Raw genomic sequence first — 21,022 nt, forward strand, 5'->3', positions numbered from 1 at the left:
GCAAAAATGAACAAAGGGGACTACATGAAACTAAAAAGCTTCAGTATGGCAAAGGGCACTATAAACAGAACAAAAAGGCATCCTACAGTATGGGAGAATATATTTGTAAATGACATATCCGACAAGGGGTGATCATCCAAAATTTATGAAGAACTCAAATGCCTCAACACCCAAAAGGCAAATAACCCAATTAAAAAATGGGTAGAGGGTATGAAGAGACAATCTCCAACAAAGAAATTCAGATAGCCAACAGACACATGAAAAGATGCTCCACATCACTAATCATCAGAGAAATGCAAATTAAAACCACAAATATGATATCACCTCACACCAGTAAGGATGGCCAGCATTGAAAAGGTTTAGAACAACAAATGCTGGTGAGGATGCAGAGAAAGGGGAACCCTCCTACACTGCTGGTGGGAATGTAAGCTTGTTCAACCATCGTGGAAAGCAGGATGGAGGATCCTCAAAAAACTAAAAATAGAAATACCATTTGACCGAGGAATCCCACTCCTTGGAATTTACCCAAAGAATACAACTTCTCAGATTCAAAAAGACATATGAACCCCTATGTTTATCACAGCACTTTTTACACTAGCCAAGATGTGGAAGCAACCTAAGTGTCCATCAGTAGATGAATGGATAAAGAAGAAGTGGTACATATACACAGTGGAATACTATTCAGCCATAAGAAAGAAAGAAATCCTACCATTTGCAACAGAATGAATGGAGCTGAAGGACATTGTGCTCAGTAAAATAAGCCAGGCAGAGAAAGACAAATGTCAAATGATTTCCCTCATTTGTGGAGTATAACAATGAAGCAAAACTTAAGGAACCAAATGGCAGTAGACTCAAGAGACTCCAAGAATGAATCAGTAGTTACCAAAGGGGAGGGATGTGGGAGGGCAGGTGGGAAGGGAGGGAGAAGGGGACTGAGCGGCATTATGTTTAGTACACATTGTGTGGGGGATCACAGGGAGAAGAGTGTAGCACAGAGAAGGGACACAGTGAATCTGTGGCATCTTGCTGCACTGATGGACAGTGACTACATTGGTGTATGTGTGGGGACTTGATAATATGGGTAAATGTAGTGACCACATTGTTCTTTCATGTGAAACCTTCATAAGAGTGTATATCAATCATATCTTAATAAAAAATTAAAAAAAAACAAAACCAAAAACCAAAGGAAACTATAATATACTAAAAATAATAAATGAGCTAGCGAGATCACAGGATACAATTAAAAGTCAATTGTATTTTAATACATTGTCAGCAAAAAGATTGGAAAATGAAAATTACAGAAATAATTCCATTTATACTGGCATCAAAATATTTGGAAATAAGTTTAACAAAGGGTATAGGAGACATTCACTCCGAAAATTACAATATTTGTTGAAAGATAATAAAGAAGACCTAAGTAAATGGAGTTCGTTTAATGGAGTTAATTGATTTGAAGACCTAAAATTGTTAAGGTATCAATTGACACCAAATTGATCTATAGATTCAGTGCAATCCCAGCACAATCCAAGCATGTCCTTTTGTAGAACTTGATTCTAATGTTGATATAAAGGCACAAATGACCTAGAATTCTAAAGAAATCTTGAAAAAGAACAATGTTGGAAGATTTCATTGGCTAACCTCAAGACACACAGTAAAGCCATAGTAACCAAGACAGTGGAACTAGCATAGGATTGATAAACAGATCATTGCAACAGAATGGAGTCCAGAAATACAATCACATGTTGGTAGCAGATCAGTTTTTGACAGAGGTGCCAAAGGAATTCAATGGGGATAGAAAAGTCTTTTCAACAAATGGCCTGGAACAACTGGATATCCATACATGAATAATTCAAACTTGTCTAAAACCATATACAAAATTTAACTCACACTATATCATGAACTAAAATATATCAGCTACATCTATAGAACTTTAGAAAAACAAATATGATATATAATATTTTTATAACTTGGAGCTAAGCAAAGGTTTCATAGGCAGAACTAAGAAAGCAACAACCATAAAAGAAAAAAATGACAAATTAGACGTCATGAAAAGTAAGAACTTCTATCATCAAAAGACATTTAAAAATGAATAGATTACCAAAGATAGGAAAGAAATATTTATGAACATATATCTGACAGAAGGCTGCTATCCACAATATATTAGAAACCTCATAACAAAATAATTAAAAGACAAAAAAAATCAAAAAGTGATCAAAATTTGTCAACATTTGACAAAGGAACAGATACAAATGACCAATAAGCACATGAAAAACTACTCAATTGCTCATAACAAGAAAATTTCTATTAAAATCACAAGAAGACACACTCATGTATCTCATTAGAATCATTAAAATGAAAAAGATTGACCCAACTAAATGTCAGAGAGAATGTGGAGCAGTTGTAATTCTGATATACTGTTAATGGCAATGTAATATGGTACAACCAGATTGGAAGAAGCTCTGGAAATTTTTATGAATATAATCATGTTTATTTTTGACACTGCAATTCAATTCCTCAGTATTTATCCAAGAGAAATGAAAACACATGTCCAAGAAACACTTGCATAAAATATTTATAGTTGCTTTACTCATATTAGGCAAAGCCTGGAAATAGCTTGGGTTTCCATGAAAAAACAATGGATAAAGGAATTGGTAGTATAGTCATACAATGGAACACTTTATAGCAATGAAGAATGAATCAGTGGTATGTGCACCACCACATACTAATCTAAAAAATATTCTACTCAATAAAAAAAGCTCCATGCCTAGAGTACATACTGTGTGACTTCTTCTGTAGGTTCTATATACAGGAGAATATGTTTTATAGTAAGAAAAAAAAAATCAGAAGAGCTGTTTTCAGTAATGGGTTCGATGGGAATTTACTTGGATGGGGCCTGAGGAAGCTTTCTGGTCTGAGGCTAATGTTTAATATCTTGGAACTTGTCTAGGTTACACAGGTAAATACATGTGTGAGAACTCATCACATGATATGCTTATGACTTATGCATTTTACTGTATGGAAATTTTACCTTTAAAGAAAACAAGGAACCCAATGCAAATATCAGACAATAATCACAGCATGCTGAAATCTAATGAAAACGTATTGGTTTTCAATTTACTGTGAAATGCATCAAAAATGAAGAAGTGTTGATTGATGTGTAGAGAGATGGATGGATATATGATGAGGCAAGTATAGTAAAACAGTCATCGTAAAATCTAGGTAACAGGTACTTGCGGGTTGACTATAAACATCTTCTAACTTTTCTGTATATTTGAAATTTTGTATAATTAAATACTGGGAAAAGCCAATACAATCGCCTTGTTAGTTGTCATTTGCACAATCCATTTCATTAATCAAGTTAAACATAGTTTTCAAAGTATATTTAATCAAAGAGAAAAAGATGTATTTATACATATATATACAAATACACAATATAATCAAAGCGAGAATGTATGCCTGTATATATACACAGAAAATTTACGAGCACTAATTTTTATTTACTTCTTTTGTTATACAGTAGTGATTATTATACATGTATTATATATTTGGTGATATCTTAGATGATTCTGAAAGGTGGTGGTTGATGATTTTCATGGTATCAATACTCCCACTGAAGCAGATTTCAAGTCACTGAAGGCAAAGTTGGGAAGAGATGCTCACAGTTGGTGCTTGTGAGCCTGTGCAAGCCAGTGCCAACATACCTTTGTTCTGACTTCATCCAACAGTTTAGGGATTGTAACGGACTGAACTGTGCCCCGTACAAAATTGAACTGCTAACCCCCAGTGTGAATGTATTTGGAAACAGAACCTTTAGGGAGGTAATTATATTTAATGAGGTCATAAGGGTGGGGCCCTAATCTGAAAGGACTGGTGTGTCCCTGTAAGAAGAGGGAGACGAAGGTTCTTTCTCCACACCTGACAGGTAAAAGCCCATGTGAAGACACAGGGAGAAGGAGGCCACTTTCAAGCCAGGCAGAATGTTCTCACTGCAAACCAACCCTGATGGCACCTTGATCTTGGACTTCTAGCCTCCAAAACTGTAAGAAAATACATTTCTTTGTTAAAGCCATCCAGCCTATGGTATTTTGTTATGACAGGCGTGTCAGAATAATACAGGAATCACGCTTTATTATCTGAAAGAATGATGTAAGGTTGGTATTACTATTTCTGCTTAAATTTTTTTTTGTATCACAGGATTTTGATTGATGAGTTTGGACGCTGATCCTATCACTCTTGAAAACTTTTATATCCCAGTCTAGAAAACTCTTCCCTTTCTACAAGGAAGACAGCCTATATCACACTTTCAAGAGACCCTCGTAGTATGCAAATGCCATATTCCAAGAAAAAGAAAATCAAATGAAAGACTAAAAGAACGTCATGATCCTGCTTGAAAGCACATTTATTGTTGTCTAGACAATTAGCAGTACTTTTTGTCAGATGCTACTGAAGAAGGATTTATACTAATAGTGCTTCACTCTATCTTACACTAAGACGTAAGTGGCTTACTTTCTCTTTAGCTAAAACATTAGCTAAATCACACTGGGGAAATAAAACCCAGAGGCGGAAACTAATTGGAAACATTGCTTTTAGGTAATGAAGCACTTACGCATCCATTTTGTGGATTCATTAAGTTTTAGTTTCGGGAAATTTTTACATAACTCACCTGAAAAACAAATAATTGTGATTGACATATATAATTGCCAAAGTCATCGAATATAGGGCAACTTTGGCAATTCATTTCATTTCAACAATCATTTCAAAATTTTCCTAAATATTGGTGCTCCAAAGATAAAAACGATGAACATGACAATATGCCACTACTTAAGTAGCCTGGAAGAGGAGAAACACAGTTAAGCCTTTACCAGGTGATAAGTGTAATTATGAGGTTTATATCAGGTGTTATAAACAGAATATCTTAATATATTCAATATTGTATAATAATTATGTAATAAAAAATTGATACATTCTTTCTAGATAGAAGACAAAACTATACAGACAGTGGTTTCTCTCTTTCACTCTCTCTCAACTTTTTAAGTACTTTGAAGATAACTGCTGAGAAGGGTCAAAATACCCCTTCAGAGAACTAGAGGAAGTCACATTTGTTCTAAGTCTCACGGCTTGCTCAAGACCAAAGAACAGACATTCTAGGTTAACTATAGAAAGAACCAGTGGGTATCTTCCTTTGGAGAACTCCAGAAACATTACATGGATGGAGAGCACTTCAGCATCCAGTGAGCATATTCAAGGTCAGTGAGTACCATTCTCATAAAAGGAAAAACTGCTATTGGTGAAGCTGTTTTACCAATAATGAAAAGATATGGATTAGACCCCAAAATGTTCAAGAACAATTTTCTCACTTGATAAGTCTAGAGTTTATCATACTCGTTACAAACACAAAGACTGTTTGAAAAGCTGCTATTTTCTATTAGCAAGAACAGCTACATAACGCTGGGTGCAGAGCAAAATACAGAATTTCAGGAGAGCAGAACAGCACATTAAACTGCATGTGGTGCCCAGTGTAACTGCACTTACACTGAAGCCCTTGAAGCCAGTTGGCCAGGGGCAGAATCACTTTAAATATTGGAGCAAGCTAAATATTTGTCATTTCTGTCTGATATGGGAAATCATAACCTTTAGAACATAGCTAATGCAGATCTGAGTCTGAGCTTCATCACTTATCAACTATGGGAATTTGGGCAAGTTATTTCAGTTTCTTCATTGAAATGTCGTCATGCAAATTATACTTCCATTGCAAGTTCCAGCATCACATGAATTAGATGTGTGAATTTCATTCTGGTGAATTCAGAAATAACTGAATGTATTATAAAATAAGAATTAGGAAAAATAGTGACTTTAGAGTCTTTCTATTTGTTTTAGAACAAGAATTACATTAAGACAGTCTTTTGCTTTTCCTTTCTTTCCCCCTCTTAGCCATCAATTTCATCCCTCATCCTAGTTGTAAGCTGCCAATCACAAGTTAGACTCACCATAAAGACTGTTTTAAGATCAGAAATTTTATTATGTAAACAAAAGTTGCATACTTAGAGCTAAAAACATAATATTGTGTACATTATAGATTCTACATATTGTATTCTTCATTGTAATCTTTCATCATTAACTTTCTAGTATTCATAGGTAGATTAGTTTAATTTACATAGTGTTTAACAATTCTAAAGATCTGTTTACTTACATTTTATCTTTCATTTTATACAGAAAAACAGGACTACTGGTTTTTGACTATGGACCACTCTCTTTGGGTGGCCTGGCAACTTCCTTCTCTGTTTCCAGATGCTAGAGAGCTGGCTTTCCAGTACATCATTAAAAACTAGCACCCATCTCAAAGAATCTATTTCCCTGAGCAAGATCACTGTTACGCTCTCTCCATTAAAAAGAAAAAACAGCAGGGGGCAGAGTCCCTCTGCCAGTATCTACTCCCATGGTCCATGCACAACTCTCCAGAAAAATTGCATAAACAAGACTTCTCAAATCTTTTTTCCCCTGCTGACACTCTGACTATAAATTCCCACCTGTATTATGTGATGTTTGCTGCTATGTAACCTGAGACGTTGCAAGGTAACTTTTAAGGTCATTGTGGGATAACAGGGGTATGAATTATTCATCTCATTTTACCAATGAGAAACACAAAGTTAGATGGATGAAGTGAAATGCCCAAGGTCACAAATCTAGTGATCAGAATTGATGTGCATTTGACCTTCCTATTCCAGGATAAGTCATCAGTGACATAGGCTTCCGAAAATCAATAGCTAACACATTACCTATTCTATACTAGATCCTCTCACAAGCACTTTATGTTTACTGAGACATTTAATCCTACAACAGACCTCTAGGACAGGCACCAATATTAGTCCATTTTTACAAAGGAAGAAACTGAAGCAATAGGAAATCTGCTGATTTCCTCAAGGTCTCACTGTCAGTAAATTGCAAAGCTGAGTTCAAATCTAGGTAGTCTGGGTACGAAGTCCATGTTCTTACTCTCTGGCTGTACTTACACTCATGTGCTTGCTGAGGAACCCTTTCCTAGTGCCAGGAGAGTTGTCTGACCATAGCTATTCTTGCACCACATAACGAGTTTATTCTGAGGAAAAAGAAAAGAAGAATCTCCCCATTAGGGGTTAGATGGTTGATGTTTGCAGCATCCCCAGAAGGGCAGGGCTTTTACATATCACTGATGATTTAACCAACCAAGTCACTGGTTAGGGCAGGGCATCCGGCCAAAGGCAGCACAAATGCAGAGAGCTGATGTGATAAGTCAGTAGTCTTTAACTTTCAGATTCATTAAACACTGATGACACATATTTTTTTCTTGTCCCCCACTAGGCATTCAAAGTCAGGCCTGACACCAACAAACGTTTTTGCCCAGGACTCCTAGGTGCTGCAGGAGGTCTAGCACCTCTGGCTCCTGTCCTTTAAATGCCAGCATTGGCCCAATCAAAGTGACAATCACAAATGTTCCCCCACACAGCTTCCATTTGCAATATGAACTCTGAGATGTGGTTCATTCTATGTTGAGAATCACCAGTACGTACCCATGCAGAGCTTTAAGAGGTTATCTTGAATCATGAGCCAGAGGCAATTCACCTGCACCTCATTGGGATGTACCTCCTGTCTTTAAGTGCCTGGCCTTGAAGCAATTCCCATTTCCTGAAGGCATGCCCTGAATTTCTCCTGAACAAGATCTCTATTATTTCACCTTTGTTTCACAAGCCATGCATAAGAGATTGATTCTGAGCTCATCCCTGTTGCTATAGCTTCATCAAGGGCTGAGTCCCAAGAAACAAATATTGGAGACAAAATGTTTGAAATGACCCTGTTAAGGAAAACAGTGAAGTAACAGGAGTGGCTGGGATGGGCTTATCAATGAATAGATTTTTAAAGAAAACTAAGGCAGGAAAACCCACAGAAGTAACAAAAATGAGAGAGCTGGTGAGCAATTCTAAGTCAAAGACCTCAAAGATTGTCAGAAATCAGAGACAGAATACAAATGCCAAGTCCCCAAGGCAGAAGAAACAAGTGTTAAATGAGAAAAGGGATCAAAAGTCATGAAACAGATGGAGTTGGAATTTAAGAGTTAGCAGGCCAGGAACATAACAGTAGAGATGGTCCAGGATGACATCGAGGCTGTTGTGCATTTGGGGCTCATTATTATCGTTCAGCAGTGATGGTTGCGCAACTCTCTGAATATACCCCAAGCCACTGAATAGTAAGTACACTTGGAAATGGTGAATTTTGTGGTATGTGAATTATATCTAAATAAATCTGTTTTTTTAAAGTATGTGATTGGCATAGATTAACAAAAAAACAAGAAAGAATGTGGCAGTAACTTGCATAATTAGTAATCCGAAGATCCTTAAATGTTAACACAAAATGTTGGTAGACCTATAGAACTGAAAGTGAAATAGCATATCCCAGCCATGGCTTCTAGCATCATCACATATCAGGAGATCAAGACATCACATGATGATAGAGAGCAGGAGAGGGGATTACACTTGTTTTCTTGTTCTGAAAGCATGATGCTAGCACCCTCGGGTATATCAATGTGAGGAGTTTATTTTCTAGTCTGAGGTATTCAGTGTTATCAAGACTATCAAAGATACATTCCAAAAGATCATATTTCTATGAATTTAGTGAGATGATTCACATACAACGCTTTTTAATTAATCAATATTTGAAATGTATCCTTGTTCTACAACTATTTCTGGAACACATTTGAGTTGTAGTTGACAATATGTCTCTATTTTCTTTTTCTCAGTGGTATGAAGCTCAGTCATATCTCAATTTACTCAAGCCAATCACTTGAGCAATTCCTTCAAGACTTGGCTCAGGTCTAGCAGAGCACAAATAGATATTAAAATATAAAATAAACATGTAATGGATATTATTAGAACATGTCCAGCTCATGGCTAATTTTATAGTCGATTGTATCATATTTGTTCCTATGTACAAGAACATTGTAAGTTCGTTGAAAATCTCTGCAGGATAAAGGAACAAGAATGTGTAAACATGGTTAAATAAGATAATGGTTTTAAGTTCCTTTTTGGATGTGTGCCAAAGTAAAGGAGAAAAAAATTACCACCCCAGCTGACACTGAAATATTTGATTAAAAAAATATGCATTCAGTCTATTGTTAATTAGTTTTCAGGGTGCATTTTTCAAATGTTTGTGGATCTTAATTAAAACAAGGGAAAAATCAGAAAAATAGAACCAACAGTATGTCCTTGGCCACAGTTCCTATGCTATTGTCCATTTAGTTGGCCCTCATTAAGTGACTACTCAAGAATTCTAGTAAAAGATACTATGCATTTGTCCATTCAAGATACGTATTCAATTCAACCATGTGGCAGCCACAGTGCTAAGAACTGGGGTTATACAGTCTTTATCCCTACTGGGATAGACAACACATGAATCTATCAAGCTAATTGTAACACTGTGTGAGGATGATGATAGGGAGAGGCACTTGGGAGTCCAGAGAAAGAGTATTTAATCCAATGGGGTGAATCCAAGGAGGACTTAGAAAGGCTTTGGGTGTAAAACCTGGGCCAAGCCTCAACTAGGAATTATGCAGGAATACCCAAGTAAAGGGTAAAAAGAAGATCTGGAAGTAGAAGAGGATTTTAGAACAAGGAACACAGGTGACATATAGCATAGTGTATGGGAGTTTGCCAGCAATGTGTTCTAATGAACACAGTGTTGGTGGGAGTGACTGGACAGGCAGAGGGGCCATGTGTGCGTTTTAAGAGGTTGGGCTTTACCTGTCTGTGTTGATGAGGCAGTGAAGGATTTAAACAGGGGACTAATGTGGTTTGAATTGTATTTTGGTTACATCATTATGACTGTGTATAGAATGGAGACAGTTTGAATACCTTAGAGAAATGAAGGAAGAAAAGAGGAAACCTGAGAACTGTTTGGGAAGTAAGATCTATACACATACAACAATTGATTAGAAGTGAGTTAGTTTTGAAATTTTGAAGAAAATTCCTGGTTTCTCGCTAAGTGGATTATTGTGCTACCAATCAAGACAGGGAACGCACAAGAACATGCCTGGGGTAAAATCAGTTTGTTTTGGATCTGTTGAACTTGGGATGTCATTGTCACACCCAGATGAAAAAGTCTAGTAGGCAACTGGTTTGTGAGTCTGCAGCTGAGGACAGAGATCTCTGTGGGAACTAGAGATGTACAAATTTTGAATGCACAGGTAATTGTTGAAAAAAATTAGAGATTCTCTAGTAAGGATTTTCCAAGTAATGGATCTTAGGGAACATGGACATTTAAGGGTTACATGGAAAACATAAGCTGTTCAGGAGGCAAAGAACTGCAAAAATATGAGAACCAGGAGGGTGTGATATTAAGGAGCAGAGTGCCATGGAGGGTCAGTAAAAAAAGACTGAATTGTTTCCATTGAATTTGGAAATACAGAGGTCACTGGTGAACTATGCCAGAATCATTTCCATGGAGAATTAAGAAAGCAAGCCAGATTGCATGTAGTTGAGAAATGAATGGAAAATAAAACAGTAGAAATGCTTTTCAGTTGATAAGAGGAGAAAAGAGACTCCATGGTGGAGAAATAGAGATAAATAGATCATTATTTTTGGATGGTAGGGATAAGCCTAAATTTTGGTTAAGAAGAAAACAGAAAAAATAAGTTGAAGATACAGGAGGTGAATATTGCAAAGGGATAGGAATGGAAAAGACAGAGGGACTGTCAGGGCTGAAGAGAAGGGAGATAAGAAGAAAATAGATGGTGTTTGGTACATGTTCTCAATCCAGAAAAATCTATATGCCCAGGCTCCAGAGGTTGGCACAATGTATTGTCATAAATTGGTTAAATGAAATGGAATCAACCAGACCAGGCTGCCACACCTGAATTTCACATATCCCCAGATTGAACTTGTTTCCTTTGTATTTAATAACACAATCTGGAAATTAACAATGAATTGAACTGTCTCTCTGTCTGGCATTTGTGTGTGTGTTTGTGTGTGCGTTTTTACCTGGCAGAGCAGCTCACTGTCTTCTGTGTTGTTTCAGTCTTCATATATGTAAGGATCATTTTCACAATCAGAAAATTACTGACAATATTTCCATTATTAAATAACAAGAATCGATGGGCTAGGGAAGGTAGAGAAAAATATTGGATTAAATTCAGTGGGTAGAAAAATGTACAGAGTTTCCTGTAACATTAACCCCAAAAGCACTAAACCCACAGGTAACATACACTTAATCAGGAAAAGTACGTATAAACATTGAAAGTAAACAAATTCTAAATACTGAAAATAACCAGACCTACTTTTTAAAATGTTGTCATTTTGCATTATTTATTTTTAGACCCCATAAACAAATCCATTTCTGACAGCCTTATGTCCCTAAGACTTAAAACTCTTCACAGTATAGATGTGATAGGAATAAATACACTGTAAGGACTGAACAAAAGAAGAGTAGAAAATAGATTAGCAAACATTTAATAATTGTCATATCTTTCTATCAATGACAGTTGCTGACAACTGAGTTGCTGACAAACTAAAATTTGAAAGCTAATCTACATAGTTTGCAATTTTTTATTGTTTGGAATCATTTAAAAAATATTCAATAGCCTTGTTACTATGAACTATATATCAAATTACATTTTCAAGAATTTCCTGGGCTATTCTTGGGCATTTATTTTTCCCACATAATTGAAGATCATTTTAATCAATTTTTAAAAAATGTTGAGAGTGTTTTGTATTAACATATTAATTTTATCGATTTTTAAAATCTCAACTCTTCCCATTCAAAAAACATTGCTTTCAGTTCCTATATTTTAAAACAATCATTAAAATTTCAGTCTTTATGAAGGCCCAGTCTACTTCTTGTTAAATATTTCTTATTAAATTTATTCTTAAATTTCAAAGTTGTCTCTATCATGCATGGAAATTTTTTTTTTTTTACTCTTTCCTTTTCTAGGATTGATGGAGAGATAATATTGCTTGGGAGAAGCAGATAATATATTTAATAAATGCATTCATAAATCTAAGAACTTAAAATAGGTATGTTACATCATATTTGAGAAAAACAGAGGGTGCAACAATTGCCAAGTTCCTGAGGTGGGAGCGTGACTCTGACTTAAGAATCTAAGAGGCCAGTATGGCTGGAGTGAGAGAGGAATGGGAGATGAAGTCAGAGTTACTAGACCATAGAAGTCATTGTAAGGTCTTTGGTGTTGACTGGTAGAATAAAAGCAAGCAAGTCGGTGTTCTTTAATAAGCTACTGCCAGAAAACCTCTCGATGACCAGTGCACACCTATTCACTTATCCACAGAGCAGGAGGGATCAGTGCATGATTCAGTTTCTTCTCGGCTTTAGTACATGAACCCTGGCTTCCAGGGATTTATCTGCCCAAGTTCATAGTTCTGCATCAGTTCCACATCATGGCCACCCAGGAACACTATACCTCACTGGTACACAGGCTCCCGTGGGCAGCAGCATGCATCTGACTCAGGAAGAATACACACACGAGAGTTGGTGGTAGAAGGAAGGGAGCTATCTTCCAGTCATCACCTTCCAAGAATCTCCTGCTCCAGAATGCAAAACCATATTTGTTTTGGTCCAATTTCACAATGTCTCTTCATTTTCACCTTCCCATGTCTCAAAGCAAGTAATAAAGTAAAATGTCACAGATTAAAAGGAAACAGTCTCTGTATCCCAACACATAGCATTTCTTACAAGTATTTATTTGATATCTTTATCACGAATTTTGTGTAATAGATGATATTGTTCAATAAAGCATAATTTACTGCTGGTAAACCACCAACCCAAAGTCTTAGCTATGTTGTGTTCAACTACAAAACTGTAGTTGAACTCTTACAGGATAGCTATCCAGTTATCAAATTACACTTAATCATAACAACTAATATCTTTTCAGCGCTTCTTATTTGCTATTTATTTTGCTAAATCTGTTATGCATATAGTTACCTCAATCCTCAACCAACCCAGTGTAGGAGACATTGCTGATATTTTATTATTACAGAGGAGGACTTATACACAGGCACACACGTCAAGTGGCACACTTGGTCTTGTCTGATTCCAAATCCAGGAGACCTAATGTCTACTCACTGTTTAAAAACCCACCCCAAATGGTAGAAGTACCCAAATCTAATAGAAACAGAACATTGCAAAGATGTAAAGCTGTGTTATAAACTCATCCATTCCAGTCATCTTGTTGAGACAGCAGAGCAGAGCAGATCACGACTTTTCAGCGAACATCCTACAGCTTTCAACAGAGTTGTGCAGGAACAGCTGTCTGCTCTAACCTTTGCCAGGATACTGAAGACCAAGAATTACATTTAGCTTCAGAGCACCCTGTCTCTTAGAGTTACAGATCTAAATTGACAGCATTAGCTGAGCCTCTGCTTTTCAGTCTGCCTCCTGAACATAAAAGGGTATTACTTTGAATAAAAGAGTAACAAAGAGCAAGAAAGTGAATGTACTGTACTCAACTTTTCAAATGTGAACTAACATGACTGGCATAATTTACTATCATCGTCACTATCAACAGCAGCAGCAGCATTATCAAAATCATCATTACCAGTATTTCCAGACAAACTTTGCATGGTCCAAGTGTTGAGTATGATCGCTTGTACTAAAAAGTGAACCTCTCTTGTCTTCCCTTCTCAGATACATTTCTGGGGGCTGTACATTGTACTGGAAAGGCACCCTTTGTGATTGCTCACAGATAACCCTCTAAGCTTTTGTAGAGCTCTAGTGATTAGAAAGTAATATATCAAATGAAAACCTGTTGTCCTTTCCTGAAAATTCTATTCCTTGTTTTCAGCTCCAAAACACAAAGGTGCAAAGTTACTTCTAAGTAGTTCAAATACTCCACTGCCGGCCTTCCCACGTGAAGGCAAACTGTCCCTGACTTTCCTGTGCTGTATCAATACAGAAAAAAGCATTAGCAGTTTCCACAACATAATGATATGTCCCTTGTTCACGACTGAGGGTGTCCATAGGGCTCCTATAGAGGGGACAGCAGCATGCAAAGGGGGTGTCACTTTATTCAATTCCCTGTAATCCGCAGTCATACACCAAGAGCCATCTGGCTTTTTCATGGGCTATTAAAAGGACTATGAGTGGGCTTTAAGGTGCCCACATTCTCTAACTCTTGTAGAGTTTCTCCAATTCCCTTGTATCCCCCAGGCAATTTATACATCTCCCCTACCATCTCCAGGGCTGAAGGCACCACTCTTTCCCCGCGCCTCCCCGATGGCCTCCTGCGGCACAGATTCCCCTTCTGCCTCCTCCCTCGCTGCTAACATATCTTCCAGGAGCATAACCTGTCTTCTCAATAACTGTCTCTCTTTCTTAAGGGCATCCCGTAGGTCATCGCCCAGCTCCTCCAAGTGATGCCAAAGTGTATCTCTCTCTTGCTGAAGTGTGTCTTTCTTCTAGATAACCCTTTCCACTATCTTGAGAAACAAACATCCCACAATCTAGCTGCTACATGGCCACTCAGGGCCTCTAAGCAGTCTTTTATCTCACAGAGGGCTAATTCCACAGCTTCTGGTGTCTCCATTCTTCCCCAATTCTGGGGAAGGCCCCACCCATCTAGTAGGTGCTTTACCCTAGACCAATTCCCCACTAGGGGTTCTCCAAGTGGAAGCCCCATGGACAGTGGGTTCCCAGGTAAAGCTGCACCCTCCACCAGTGACAGAGGTAAGGGTGAGTCAGTCAGTTGTCACAGCCCACCGCAGGGGCCTCCCCAACATCCACAGGGGAATTTCCAGGTATCTCCCCACCATCTCTAGGTGCAGCCTGCCCATGTGTCACACTCATGAATAGAGATTTCAGATTCAGAGGTCCTGCTGACTACTACCAGGTGTAACTCTGGGGCGAAAATATGTTCCCGGCCCGGTGCAAATTACCTTTGAAGCAGAAATCAGCCAAAGGGAGAAATAAGGTGGAAGAAACTCATTTGTTGCCTACAAACAGTTGTCCACTTTTGCTCACCTGCGTCTCTCGTGACCTGGCTGAAAAAGGGACCCCAGCCAACCTCTCTGGTCCAGATATGCCCTCACTTCCCCTTATAATCACCTATTGATATGGAGGTGGGCCACTTCTCTTCACCTCTTAGAAGCATCTATTGATACAGAGATACACTAAGGCCAGGTGAGACAATCTGGAAATACTGCACTTTTACCCACAAGCAGTATGTTTCACAAGACATGAATTGCTCTTGACTTTTTTGGGGTTTTTCATATGGTCACTGTGGATGTTTGCATTCATAAATTCAGTTTCTTGATCATTCTCAATCTAAAACAAAGGTAATAAATAATATATTTTGCTGTATTTCTGGCATTTTTTATTGTTCTATCAATATAACACTATTTCTGTATTTGGATACTGTCTTGGGAAATCTTACTGAGACACAATGAGCTTTTAAAAATGCATACTACCAAAAACACACATACAAAGTAAAATGGAAAATTCCAGAACTCCATTCCCATATGCCTTGCTCTGTTCAAACTTCTCCCATTGTGGAGCACTGCCAAGTAATCTTCAGAGCTTAATCTAGTTTACTTCTGTCTAGTTATGATTCTTTGTAAGGTCAGAGACATTCAGACTCTCCCAGTTCCTGTCAATGAACTGACTTCCTCCTCATGGCCCACCAAAGACCTGAACCCCATTAGTTGGAAAAAAGCTTTTTTTTCCCTAACAAGGGTAATTATCGAATGGCATTTTCCTCTGAACGTCAGAACACGAGCAACTCTGCTCCCCTCTCCCTTTTTCCTGGCATCCCTCCAACATCAAACTGACCTCCTCCAATCCTGGGGAAAAGAAAGCAAAATGCCTGGGCCGGCGAATGAGTGTTTCCAGCCAGCATTGCGTTGCCAAGGCCCATTCTCCAAGCCGGGGGCCTGGGGCTGGGAGCACAGGCGAGTCGGCCGGGCTCTTGGGGAGCAGCTGTCTTTCTCTTTTCCAAACTCAACAAAACCCTTCCTCACAGGCTCTGGAACCTGCCTCTGGAACCCGAGCTAACTGCCCACTAGCTCCTACCCGTGTCCTCACCTCCCCATTAGAGCTGCGACAACTTTTCCCTCATTTCCGCCTCCCCCTCATTTGCATCCGGAGGCCCAGGCCACGGGGTCGCGACGCCTCTGGGACCAGCGAACCTGAGCGGCGGGGCGCGCCCCCGGGGAAGGAGGGTCCGGGCAGGCCTGGCCACGCCCCTGCGCCCCGCGCCGCCCCGCCCCTGGCCGCTCTATTTTGTTTTCAATTTGAGAAGTCCTCGTCATCCTTCCCTGTCTGTCCGCCCTCTTTTCCTTCTCTTTGCTCGCGGATGAAATCAGAACCCCCGGCCTGGCCTCGCGGGGGTCGAGGGACCGCGGGCTGGGCGGTGAGCGGGGTCCGGGCGGCAGTGGCGGCCGAGCTGCGCCGCGAGGCGGGCGCCCTGGGCTCGCAGGTGGTGGCCGAAGTTGCGGGCGCCTGGCGCTCGCGTCTGCGGAGGAGACGCGGGGGTCCCGCAGAGAGCTGCTCCCAGCGGGGCCTGGGCGTCGGGCCCCCCGAATCTCAGCGTCCGTGGCAGGGGAGACGGGTCCGCCCGAGGGACCGCGCCCGTGCAGAGCGGCTGCGCTTCCCGCCCGCTGCCGCGCTTTCAGCCTCCTGCGGGCTGCTGGCGCGTTGCACCGGGTCGGCCTCGCCCCCGCGCGTCCCTGACCCGGGCCTGGTCCCGCTCACCGGGCCCCTCTTGTGTGTCACAGGCCTTCCCTTGGCGCATTTCCACGGACTCGGGCCAGGCCGACTCTCAGGTAAAGGGTTTACAGCAACTTCTTTCTGTGCTTGGCAGGCAGAAGGGGGAGAGGGTGCAGGAGGAAACCCATCCGTGTAGCAATGCGGGCAGACTGGGAGATGTATTTATTTGGGGGTGAACTTGCTTTGTTTCCATAAAATAAAAAGTGTATATTTCAAGACTTAAGATTTTTCTTTTATTTATTCTCTGGTCTTGCTTATCTTCTGTTAGGTACTGCAGTTCAGTTGAGTTTTCAGTTTTATGCTTCATATGTTAAAATGTAACCACCAAAACTACTACGGAATATTATAATATGTAATAAGGTTGATTGCCGCCCGAGTAATGTTTTGAATTGGGTGTTGTTTCCGTTAGAAGTAGAAAGATAGCCTCCATCTATTTTACTATCAGGGTTAATCTTGAGGCACTAGCATCCGATCCATTAAATTTGGAAAAGCCACATATTCTCATCACCCTCTATGACGTTATGAATTGCTTAGGCCCGTGACATTAGGGAGTAGAGTACATTAACATTCTGATTAGATTTAAAAAACACAAAATTATCACTTTTTATCCATAAGGGATTGGATACCTTGAATGCCTACGGGAAACACCTGAAAATCTCACAGAAAAAAATAAGAAAATTTAGTAAACTGTCCAGTTGCCTCTATTAATGATTTATAGATATCAGTAGATGTGATATACATTAACTAGAAAATACAGTAGAATAAAATAAACTATTCAATTTGGTCTGATAAAACACAAAATTGAAAAACCTATTTAAAAAAAGACAACATATGAAAATGTTGGGAAGGAAGGTACTCGGTGTCTCAGGGAAGTCAGATACAGTGAGACGAGAGACCAAAGTCAAAAAAGCAGTCAGTTTTAATACACTCTGCATAGAGTAGCAGAGCGGGCCTGCCTGAGATAAGACAGGCAGGCCTGGATTCTCATTCTGAGGCTTCTTTTATGTGGTTTTGTCAGGGCAGAGAGGTCCTTGATTGACAGCTGTCAGCTCTCTAGGCTTGTTCTGATTGGTGAAATGAGGACAGGACTGTGCTGTGCCTGTGCTTCTGATGTTTGTTATCTGGGGGGGCCCTGGACATTTCCTGAGTCACTCTTGGACCCTGTGGCTTCATCTGATTAACTCTCTGAGTCATTTCTGGCTTTCTGGTTGTATTTGATCAACTACCTGAGTCATCTTTGGGGAACCCTTTCTCCTTTTCATCCCTCTCATTTCTATCTTTGTGCCTAACAAAAATACATGAAGTGTATAAAATTTATAGGTAAAAAACACAATAAGATATATAACATTTTGCTACAGAAAGAAACTATTTCTCTAAAAGAATATACAAATTAAATAAATTCCTAACTGAAATATTTTGTTTTTAAAGCCACTGTTTAGCTCATGTGGAAAAACATTTAGCAGGAAGATTTCAATTAAAAGAAAAATGTACAAATATACATATGGGGACTTTACTACATAATAAAGGCTATTACAAAGCGATAGTGAGCAGATGAATCAGTGAAACTGAAGAGGGATTTAGGAATAAAAGGAAAGCTGACATTTGATAACCATACATTTTAAATCTGGGTGGGGACATTTAATTGATCATGCTTGGACAATCAGGCATTTATTTGGGAAAACTAATAATAAAACTGGAACTTTACTTCAGTCTTAACATACAAATGCAATCTAAATGATTTACTAATTTAAATCTAAGTATATGAAACCGAAAAGTAGAAGATAAAACCTGAATGATAGGTGTGAGCACGGCATGTTGGGAAAGCAATTTTGAAGTTGATGCAAAAACCAAAAGCCCATTTAGGGACATGATTCTTACTAACGTTTGCTTGCAAAAAACAGATACAAATGGAAATTGTTAACAGAAAGAGAGCTAATTTTAATAATAATTATATATTACTCACCTTTAGATGTACCATAAATTATGTAATCAAAATGTATCTCTAAATGTTCTTACATGGAAATCTCCTCAAAGTGTACGTTGAAACACAAAAACTTAAGTTGAAATCCTTGTATATTACATATACACACATATATATAATGTATATTTTATATGTACAATAACATTTTTGTAAATAATTTATAGACTGAATTATATGCATTCATATTCTGTTGCCCAGTTCTATAACATGAATGGTTATAAGGAAAAAAGTGATGTTGTAATGTGAAAGAAAATAATAAATAATAAAGATTCTGAGAGTATAATTAGTAATTTATACAGAATAATTCTTTTCTGAGTATATTAGTTGTAATTCTCTGTAGAAAGAAAAATATTTTCTAAAAATTTTCCATATTGTTCTTCTCTTCAATTACTTTCTCCTTGAATGTCCTCTTTCAGCTTCTTTGTTTGAAAATCCTGTCCTATATCTCTTTCCTTAATATTGTTTGTTGTGACGTTTCTTATAGGCACACAACTGAAAAGTTTTGCCTAAGGGATTTCACAACCTGTTAACTTTTTTGTAAACAGAAAATACTGGAAATGTTCATTCTCTATATGTAGCAAAAGGAAAACATTTAAAATTGAACTACAGGAAAAAAAGCATGCATATCAAAACTGCAGTAAAAATAAATGTTAAATTTTGAAAAACATTCTTAAAATTTTTCATGTAAATGATACAAAAAGAAAGCAAAAAGAACTAGCAAACAGAAAAATGGACAAATGACAAACAGGGAGTTTACAAGAATGGAGATGTAAATAACTTAAATATGTAAGAAAAAACTTCAACTTCATTATAAGACATGGAAAACAAAACTAAAATGTTTTGACCTTTCAGATTGGCAATGACAAAAATATTGGTAGAACATCATATTAAGAATGTAACATCTTTGTCTGATATGTGAATTGATTCAAATTCTTGGGAGTGATTTGACAATGTATGTCAAAGTAAAAATCCACAGAACTTTGATCCAGCAATTCTGCTTCCATGAATTTAATACACAGGTCTACAAAGAAGTATACGTAAGTGTTTTTCAGCATTGTTTGTAATAGCAAACATTTAGGAACAGTTTAAATTACCATCATTAAGTGCCAGTTAAATAAATAATGACGCAGCAGCCATTTAAAAGAATAAGGTACATAAGCTGCAGTGAAATCAACACTAAGGCATTCTAACAAATGAAAAAGCACGATACAAAAAGGTATATAGCAGGCTGCCACTTGTATTAAAAAGCAAATTTATTAGTTTGTGTACACGTAGAAAATCTCTTGGAAGACACAAAAGATTTATCTGTGGCTGTATTTTAAGATGAGAAATGGGTTGTAGGTAGGAGGGATTCTTAATTTTCATGGAAAAAAATGTAATGCTCAATGACCTGATTTATTCCAGTGTTTGCAGATAACACCTATTTAAAAGTATCTGTCATTATAAATGTAATGTTTCTTATGAAAATGATTTTATTATAGGTCATATGACATCCTGTTTTGTTATAGTTTTTTAATACTAGAGGACTAGCCAGAAAATGACACGATTAGGCACAAACTGGTAATCTACCAAATAACATATTTGGCATGGTAATGTTTCCTTAAATGAATTATATAAAATCATGATAATATTATTCTTTCAATATTTTTTGTACTCCAAATAACAAATACAATGCCCCCTTGAAAGCTAAAATGGAGAGAACTGATCATCCCTTTAAATAATGAAAACAAATCTGTTTAAGAAAGTTATCTAGGATCACGGCAAGGTGGCAGCATGACAGTTCAGAGGAAATCTCCTCCCCAAAACATATATTTATGAAAATATAATAAATACAACTCTTCCTAAAAGAGACACTGGCAGTACAACAGCCAGGATACATCTACATCTGTGAGAACTCAACATCACACGAAGGGGGTAAGATACAAGCCGTGGCAAGGTGGGTCCTGAATGTTCCCCCACCCCAGAATCCGGCAGGAAGAAAGGAGTTGGAACGGGAAGGGAGTGAAAGCCCAGGACTGCTAAACAACCAGCTCTAGAAATCCGCACCCGGAGCGCAGACACAAGGTGTACGGGGTGCTGGATATTAGAGGAATGGCAAAGCAAAATCTGTGGGCAGGTCCCTGCAACTGGAGCCCCTTAGACAAAAGAAAAGCGAGTGCTTTCTGCAAGTCTTAAAGAGACATGGACCCCATAGCTGGATGAAGTCGTCCCGGCACACTTAGCCAGCAGCTGGGAATCCTGGGGAACCTTAGGCGCCCTAAACTCTGGGAAGCAGTGCAGCTCTGAAGCCCCTCATGGCAC

The 21,022-nt window shown here is 38.5% G+C and overlaps 1 protein-coding gene and 1 long non-coding RNA gene across 8 annotated transcripts in view; one reads left to right on the top strand and one right to left on the bottom strand.

Moving 5' to 3' along the window:
- Nucleotides 1-1,273: 1,273 nt before the first annotated feature.
- On the bottom strand, nt 1,274-15,944 carry LOC108392826 (uncharacterized). Of its 5 annotated transcripts, none has more exons than XR_005058515.2 (5): nt 15,805-15,944; nt 15,082-15,300; nt 12,443-12,636; nt 11,007-11,124; nt 1,274-4,037 (listed from the first exon to the last, which is right to left on the bottom strand). It is a non-coding gene; the product is annotated as an uncharacterized lncRNA (long non-coding RNA). The 5 variants fall into 5 exon arrangements; XR_005058518.2 differs by having other exon boundaries at nt 12,443-12,563; nt 14,913-15,300; XR_001852121.3 differs by having other exon boundaries at nt 14,913-15,300.
- Nucleotides 15,900-21,022, top strand: part of PLSCR4 (phospholipid scramblase 4) — a 53,265-nt gene continuing 48,142 nt past the window's right edge. The window contains exons 1-2 of one of the 3 annotated variants that reach the window (XM_073232237.1): nt 16,260-16,384; nt 16,749-16,796. The gene's annotated coding sequence lies outside the window, so the exon portion shown is untranslated. Of the gene's footprint in view, nt 16,021-16,259; nt 16,385-16,684; nt 16,797-21,022 lie in introns of those variants that run through there. The other 2 variants (XM_073232238.1, XM_017653290.3) reach the window with 2 other exon arrangements.

Source organism: Manis javanica, chromosome 3 (genome assembly GCF_040802235.1).
Source record: "Manis javanica isolate MJ-LG chromosome 3, MJ_LKY, whole genome shotgun sequence".
Classification (NCBI taxonomy): domain Eukaryota; kingdom Metazoa; phylum Chordata; class Mammalia; order Pholidota; family Manidae; genus Manis; species Manis javanica.